General features: G+C 40.3%; 1 long non-coding RNA gene across 1 annotated transcript; it reads right to left on the bottom strand.

Moving 5' to 3' along the window:
* Nucleotides 1-255: 255 nt before the first annotated feature.
* LOC102771628 lies at nt 256-5,544 on the bottom strand. The gene is made up of 3 exons (XR_435503.2): nt 5,489-5,544; nt 4,804-4,867; nt 256-669 (listed from the first exon to the last, which is right to left on the bottom strand). It is a non-coding gene; the product is annotated as an uncharacterized LOC102771628 (long non-coding RNA).
* Between the last annotated feature and the right edge of the window lie 3,087 nt (nt 5,545-8,631).

Here is an 8,631-nt window from a genome sequence, read left to right as displayed (position 1 = left end):
TCCTCATAAATGCTTCCTGCAGCTTGATTGCTTTGCCTATGCAGCATTTTATTTCAAACTGCTACTTTACCTTTGTAAACATGTAGGACTTTCTAAGCTTGAGGAGAATGCCCCAAAGGCATGCAAAAAACGAGGCTGTAATTAGATCAGCCGAATATATTGTACAGCTTATTTAGCTTTCTCTCTTTGTATCCAATGTTGCATTCCCAGTCTCAGCGCAGAGCAGTAAATGAGCATTTACTCCAGCAAAGAGGCCCTGGTATCCACATGTTTAATTTATTATTATTGCAAAGAACAGTTTTCCCATGACTAGTGAAATAGAATACATATCATATATTTAAGGATCTGCACCCAGACCACAAAAAACGGGGGCGGGGAGGAGGAAAGAGAAAAGCAGAAAACAAAAGAGAAAATAGAAGTAATATCAGTTACCACATGAGTTTTTGTGGTAAAAAATAGAATATGACGTGCAATAGTGCAATTTTCCTTTGCTAGTCCAGCAATGCAAGTCTTAATAGGAAGTCCACCAGCGTTCTTTCCGCGTTTCAGGGTTTAGTTGCGCGCTTGCCGGGGGTTGGAGCTCCTGCCAGACTTCTGACTCTGCGTGGAATCACTATGGCTAGAATCACTTTTATTCAGTCCAAGGTGACGGAGCTTCATATCCCAGCGCTGTGAGATTTAAAACAGAGAGTGGTCGCATGCGCATGTTACCAGGGTTGTCACTTCTGATTCTCACAACTGAGTGAGACTGCAAAGTCAGGTCTCAACAGCATTTTACTACTTTCCAAAAGTATAAGCTCTATGTCCCAGGGTAACAATGACATTGATGCTGTATGAACTTGGCTGCCTAGATCAATAATGCTTTCATATCAAACCTTAAGCTTAAAACTTCCACGTCAGTAAATGGTGACACAATCTCTGTTGCTACCTATGAAATTTCCTGAGATAAAAAAATACAAGTCTGGCCCTTTACAGGTGGTCAGCAAATGGAAGCTTTACATAGACGATGTGAAGGAAGAGCTATTTTTCATCTTCCTCTCTTATAACATAAAAGGACATATAGCCCTTTTAAATCCATGTGATTTGAGCAATGAAAGAAAAAGAAAATTTAGGTTGGGAATAGGGTCTCTTAAAAATAGTTTTCTAAGTAGCACCTACCAAGGGCAATGAACAGCAGACAAGTTTCTGCCCTCATTCTCAGTTTTACAAAGCAGTCATTACCCACCTTTTTAATAACCGCAAGCAAGTTTACTAATGTTTCAGATGAACAATGTGATGAGGTTTACATGGAATATAATAAATTAAAAGGAAGTTACATTATGAATATTATAAGCAGTAACGAAGAATAAAGACTATAGCAATACTTCTCAAATTTCAATGACTAGAGAAATAACCTGTAGATCTTGATAGATTGCAGATTAGATTCTCATTCAGTGGGCCTGCAATGGGGCCCAAGATTTTCATATTTAACAAGCTCCCATGTGATGCCAACGTTGCTGGTCCAAGGACCACACTTTGAGTAGCAAGGAGTGAATATCAAATTCTAACTCCATCGGTTACCATGCAAAGTTTCTTAAACTTACTCCACCTCCCCTTCATCAACAACACATTGAAATTAATAATAGAATCCGCTTATAAGACTGTTCTGAAGAATAATAGATGAAAAATGTATAAAGTGCTTAGTTCATAATAAATTATCATTTTTCAATTACCAAAAGTAATTCATTTTAGACACTTTCTTCCACAGTCTTATTGTTTTTCATATTAAAAGAACAGTCTGATTCTCAGTTCTCCAAGGCAGGGCAAATATCTTAATTTGAACAACCTACTATAACAGAGACTTAAATAAACAACCACTTGCATGGAAAAACATAGAAAGGTTTTTATTTAATTCTTGGTCTAGCTACTGAAAGCAAAAAAATCAGTTAAATGAGCAACTCTTATGTTAAACACACACACTCACACACTCACACACACACACACACACACACACAATAGTGTCCTCCACAAAACTATTTTTCCCATCCTCAAATTAACTTGAAAACTAAAGATCTAGTTTAGTTTTTTCTAATTATTCTTTTTTATAATGAAAGATTATTTTTCCTTCCCACCCCCCATCACTATTTATTCCCTCTGCGCCCTCTAATAATTCTAATCAAAAGAGATTTTTCCAGCCCAGCCGGTGTGGTTGAGTGATTGAGCATTGACCTATGAACCAGGAGGTCATGGTTCAAGTCTTAATCAGGGTACATGCACGAGTTGCGGGCTCAATCCCCAGTGTGGGGCCTGTAGCAGACAGCCAATCAATAATTCTCTCTCTTCATTAAAATTTCTATCTCTCTCTCCCTCTCCCCTCCTCTCTGAAATCAATAAAAACATACATATTTTTTAAAGGTTTTTCCACAGTCAAGTTTACTAATAACCAAGGACTTTAGTCCTAAGTAGCTACATATGAATTAAATTGTTGAGCATGTTTAAACCTAGACTAAGAATACAAATAATTTCACAATAAAAACTCTGTGTGTGTCCCCTGTAGAAAGCAATAGAAAATATGTTTGCCTTACTAAGCGACAGGACAAACAAGCCAAGCATCCTGGGTCTTTACATGATGATAACTGTTTTGGTACCAGGGATGTTAAAAGCTCTTCCATCTGGTACAGGAATTTAGGACACATTCCTGTTCTGCATTAGCAAGCAGAAAACCAAACTAAAAGGACAGTAGAGATTCCAAATACTGAAGAAGAGCCACTTTTCAATAAACACCAAACTAATTGAAAAGAGATACAAACAGAGAATTCTCACAAGTCTAAACTTGAAGTACATCTCACTTTTGACAAGTATCGGGGGCGGGGAAAGGGGGAGAGTAGAGCTTACTGGAGGGCAGTTTCTCCCTGCAAATTAATACCCGCTACATTTTTTGTAGGTCTCTTGAACTCGGATGTTTCTGCTGCGCCGAGTGCCAGATGTATAAGGTAAACTGCCCAGGGTTTTTTAACTTGCCCTGTAAATGTTTCCCAACCCTTCAAACTCACAGAAGGAAGAGGATGTATTATGTTTGCTACAATTTCCACTCTCCTCGCCCCCACCCCACCCACTACACACACACACCATTTTCAATTCTTTGCCCCTCTATATATTCTCCCATGTTCTTTGACACTGATTTGCTTAGTATAGTAAGAAGAAATGGAACCTTCTATTTGAAAGGTAATTTACAGCGCTTTTTAAAAAATGCAACACTTCCAGAATTTAAGATTCACTGGCTCAAAAATAAAGCTACATGACTACTCTAAGGAGCTTATATATACAGATGAATGTGGCTGCACCTTGTACATAGAAAATGGTGGCTATGCATTGAGACAATATTGGTAGTTTCCTACTCATTCTTTCTTCTATGATTCACAGAACTGCAATTTGTTCATGCGCACAATATGCCCAGCTAAACAAAACTCTAGTTCCCAGCCTCTCTTGCAATTAAGGACGGATATGAGACCCAGTCGTATGTAAATGTTGCTAGATGCAGCACTTGGAAACTCCTTTTTACCTCTCTTTTCTTTCTCCCTAAAATGTGTGATGCTGGAGGAGGGGCAGCTCTCTTGTGACCTCCACGTGAACATGAGTATAGGAGGAATATCCTTAAAAATGGTAGAGCAGGAAGCTGGAAGGAACCTGGGACTCTAAAGATAAAAGTGGAGTCACCCTACCAGACTGGACTAACTGCAACTAGAATTCACATTGTGAGAAGTTAGGCAACTAGAGTTACATTTCTCATATGCATACAGAGAACTTCCTAAATGAAATCAATATTAAAAGCAAACTCAATCCTTAGAATTTTAAATATCTAATCTAATAATAGACAAACATGGTAATTGACCATACCTTCACTATGCTTCCCATTGGCTAATCAGGGCGATATGCAAATTAACTGCCAACAAAGATGGCGGCTAATTTGCATACGTAGGCACAATGCTGGGAGGCGAAAAGGGAAGGACAGAAGAAGCCGCCTGCCGCTGATGGTGCCTGGTGGCAGGGCAAAAGCAGAGAACCGGCCGGGGCTGCCTTTGCCCGGCACAAACTATGCAGCCGGGAGAGGGGCGCCGGGCCACTGGGAACAGGAACTATGCAGCCGGGAGAGGGCCACCAGGTCGCTGGGAGCAGGGTGGGAACTTCCCAGGGTGGGTGTCAGACAGCCGGGAGTAGGGTGGGAACTTCTGCCGCATTGCCATGGCAACGCAGAAGTTCCCACCCCGTAGCTGCTTGCTCATTCACTCATTCACTTACTCACTCATTATTCACTCACTCACTCAGCACACCCTCTCAGGTCCGGCACCAGGCCTCTCAGGTCCATGTCACCAGGCCAGGCACTGAAGGTGAAGCAGGATAAGACAGAGCAATGTCCTCAAGATGTTAGAAATTCAGTAGGCGAAGCAGGCACGTGAACGAGGCAGTTGTAGGCGCAGATGCACTGTACTGGGTTCGGTGAGGGCTGTAACTAAGGCCGACTTTGTTCTCTTGATAAAATGGGGCCTCGGGAGCCAGGCCACCCCAAGCCTGTAGGCCTGTGCCTAGGCCAGGAGCGGCCGGGGTCCCGGAGCATGACAGAGGGTGCAGGTCGGGCTGAGGGGTCTGGCCCCACCCTTCACCCCCCTCCATCCCTGAGTGCGCAAATTTTTGTGCACCGGGCTACTAGTATATACATATATATATCAGATTTTAATATTTCTCATGGAGTTGAGCACAGCCACTTCATGTGTGACAAAGGGCTGGTTTTCTGTGTATCACTTTAAACATAAAACAGAGGCTTACCTTAACTTTTTTACCCAGTCGATCCTTCCATTTTTCAGCAATAGAACCCTCCACCAACAGTAATCTGCATTTTTTAAAGCAAGCACGTTTGAAAATTAAAACATATTACTGAAAATTACAAGGAACCATTGCAAAGACTTACCTGCTTATTCTAGAATAGAATGACCACGTTTTAGAACAGTAATTTTTTTTAGAATAGTAATTTCTGTTTCATCTTTATTGTTGAAAGTATTACAGATGTCCCCTATTTATCCCCACTGACACCTTCTAGCCCTCACCTGCCCCTCCGCCCCAGGACTTTACCACAATATTGTCTGTGTCCATGGGTTATGCATATATGTATATAAGTTCTTTGGTTAATCTCTTCCCACTCGCCCACCGCCCCCCACCTTCCCTCTGAGATTCTACAGCCTTACAACAGTAATTGTTAACCATTTGGGAGCCATGGACCCCTTTAAGAACAAATGAAGTGATGACCCCTCTCCCCAGAAAAATGCACACCCACAAATTATACACATATACCCTACCCCATACTTGCAATTGAGTGGCCCAACTAAAAACTATCTGTAATCCCCTAGTAGGCACACAGATCCCAGGTTAAGAATCCCAGAGTAAGATCTCTAGAGAAGGACAGTAGGATAGGATAGGCAGAGAAATTGTTCTGAATCCTTAAGGAGCGGATTACCTGGAGCGCTCCTCATCTTCATAGCCCATGATGATGTATTCCTCATTAACATGCACAAATACAGTTGTGTGTGTGTATTTCATTGAGAAAAATGCATCTATATAATCAAAGGTCGGGTCAATCTGATGTAATTTCCCTCCAAAATTTCATTTGGATGCGTAAATATGGTGTCTGCAGTTTCCACTGCTGCCAACAGGAACTTAAACTTTATTAATTTCACTATACGTAAAGACCTAGTACTTAAATAAGCTTCGTTTCCTTGTCAGTATTCTTTTATCGGGTCTATTAATGGATTCTCTAAGGAGCTGGGGGTCTCATTAGTGTTATAAAGATGTCCTGTTCTGCTGTGTTTCCAAACTGTTTCTGTGACCTTTTCACCTTCCTCACTTTAGCTCCCTGTTCAGACACCAGCGCCTTTTTCCTTTTGTTTCAGTACAGATTTTCTTTTATGCGCTCCTGTGAGCATTCGACTTTTTTTTTTTTTTTTAGTAAAAACAGTCACCACTAGATCTTGCTTCCTCCATCATCTTTGAAGTCAGACCCTCCAACATTCCTTCCCCTCATGTGCTATGGAACACAGTCTAAAGTGTGAATTGCATTCACCTACCTCTCTCGGTGGATATACCGACACCCAGTTTATCTCACAAGCGCTGGCTTCACTGCTTAATATACAGACAAACTGCCTTAAAAATAATCAATTCAGTGGCAAAGTTGAAGTATTTGACTCATAATCTAGCAAGTACAGATCTGCTTCTTTTCTGTATTTCTCCTCTTTGGAGGGGCCAAATTCTTTAGATTCCTACTTGTGGTAAAGGAGCTCTTTTTTTTTTTTCTTAAAGGGGGAGTTTGAAAAAGCCTGCGAAGTAAAAAATGTCAATTTGTAAGAAGCCAATGGCTCTCTCCCAGGCACCCTCATTGCTCTAGCTCCGTGGTCGGCACACTGCGGCTCCTGAGCCACACGCAGTTCTTTGGCCCCTTGAGTGTGGCTCTTCCTAAGCCTTAGGAGTTAATAACAATGTAGCTACCTATATAGTTTAAGTTTAAAAATTTGGCTCTCAAAAGAAATTTCAAACGTCGTACTGTTGATATTTGGCTCTGTTGACGAATGAGTTTGCCAACCTCTCTCTAGCTCAATATCCATGGATGTTATATGGAGAAAAATACGTGTTCAAATGAATCCCTTTTTAAAAAGCCCCTTAGGCACATATCAGCAGATCACTTTCACCTGAGTCACCACATATTTTAGAAGTTTTGGACTCAAAAAAAAAAGGGAAAAAAGTAACCCATGAAAATTAGCCAACTAATAGCTGCATCCATGCCCAACTCCATACAGAAACTTATCTAATTTTCCACCAGGACAATGTGCATACAATAGAAATTAAGTTACTAATTTTAAAAAATTTAGGACAAAAACCTCATTTTTGCTTCACAGGTATTTTAATTTTCAGAAAATTGGGTGCCTCAAATATGAGAACTTACAGCAAACAAAATGCAACTGCCCCTGCTTGGTGTGACTTGTGAGCAAAGGAATCCCTTTCCGTCCATGTTCTATTTTAACAAAAGATAAGATTTCCCGTTTGGAAATGTCATTTTGGAGAATCAGATGATAAATTCACAGCCCAGCCAGCAGACATTCTGGGATCCTGGTTTATGTGAATATGCTTCGCAGCATCCATCAACTCTTAGAGATCCGTGCGCTGTGCAAACGTTCTCAGACTAATGATTTATTTACCCAGTGTGGCTACTATTTTTATTAGAAATTTTTAGCACACATACCCCCTCCAAAATAAATATCTCTCTGCAAGACTTACTTTAGTATTCAGTAATTTTATGAAAGCTCAAGAAATTTTACCTGAACTAATTCTGAATGAAGCAGAGGTTCTGTCCGAGTTATCAATTGCTCTCACCCCCACTTTGTTTTCTCAATAGACACATAGATATTTATGAAAATCAATATATTTGGGGATTTTAAATTTTTTTCAGATGGTGTTTTTTTTTTCTGCTATTTAATCATTGGAGTGCCTGCCTTCCCCACAGAAGCTCTAAATAAGACCCAGGCAAGTGAAAATCCTTAAACTGCAGGCAACCTGGTTATTATTGTGTGGTTATGAGAAAGTATCTTCTTTCCACTGATTGTGATCTGTATCCCAGTTGATGTGACAGCATTCTTTCAGCTACCTTGTTGAAAATATTCTCTTTCCATGACTTGCAACCACTAGTATTTTGACTTTCAACAAAAATAATAGTGTTATGAAAGCTGAATAAAGTAAAAATTGATTAAGTAAAGTAAAATAAATACAAACTCAACTGAACTTCAAGCACCTCTCACGCTCAATTCCAGGGGGAGAATCCCTCCCACCCAGTTTGAAATGTATCTCTATACTCGGTTACATGATTCTATGATACAGCATTGCTACCTGATATGCTTCAAAATCAATGATTTGTTAAGGATTTTGCCCACATCAGACATTTTAATTATTTGGGACAGGTATCCTCTCAAAAGTTGTCCTTATTTATTTGCTTTTAAGTCTTATTCTTGAACTGCTCGCTCTCGCTCTCTCTCTCTCTCACACACACACACACACGCGCACACACACACACACACACACTTCTTTACACAGCAGTTTATAGATCAACCATGAAGTTATCCTTACCATAGTTATAATTGTTTCGGAAATAGGTCTTCTGTGTAGCTCTAATAGGCTTACATTTGCAGCGCTCTGAAAAACATAACATTTTATCTGTAAGCAAAATTTCAACATTAGCTTTCATTTATTTATGCACACTTTTTTGGTTGGTTAGATTCAATTTGGTGGCGATAAGGCTCTTTAGAGATTCTATGTGTCTGATCTCTTTGTCTGGAATTACATTCATCTTCATTCTCTCTGCATAGACTTTTTTTTTTTCAGTAACAGTAGACTCCGAAGTTCCTACTCTCTAACAAATCACCTTCACCACCATGCATGAGGAGAGCATGACCCCTGAATCCTGAAAGAGGATGCTTCATGCTTATGAAAGTAGACTCAACACCTAGTGAGAGGCAACTTCCTTCTCATGCTCAGGTAACTGGTTTACCCCTCAGAATACCCCTGCATTCATGTACGCCTGACAGGGGACACAGCACTCCTCCAAATATTCTTTCC

Source organism: Myotis davidii, unplaced genomic scaffold, assembly GCF_000327345.1.
Source record: "Myotis davidii unplaced genomic scaffold, ASM32734v1 scaffold370, whole genome shotgun sequence".
In the NCBI taxonomy this organism is placed as follows: domain Eukaryota; kingdom Metazoa; phylum Chordata; class Mammalia; order Chiroptera; family Vespertilionidae; genus Myotis; species Myotis davidii.
This window is presented reverse-complemented; position numbering and strand designations above follow the sequence as displayed.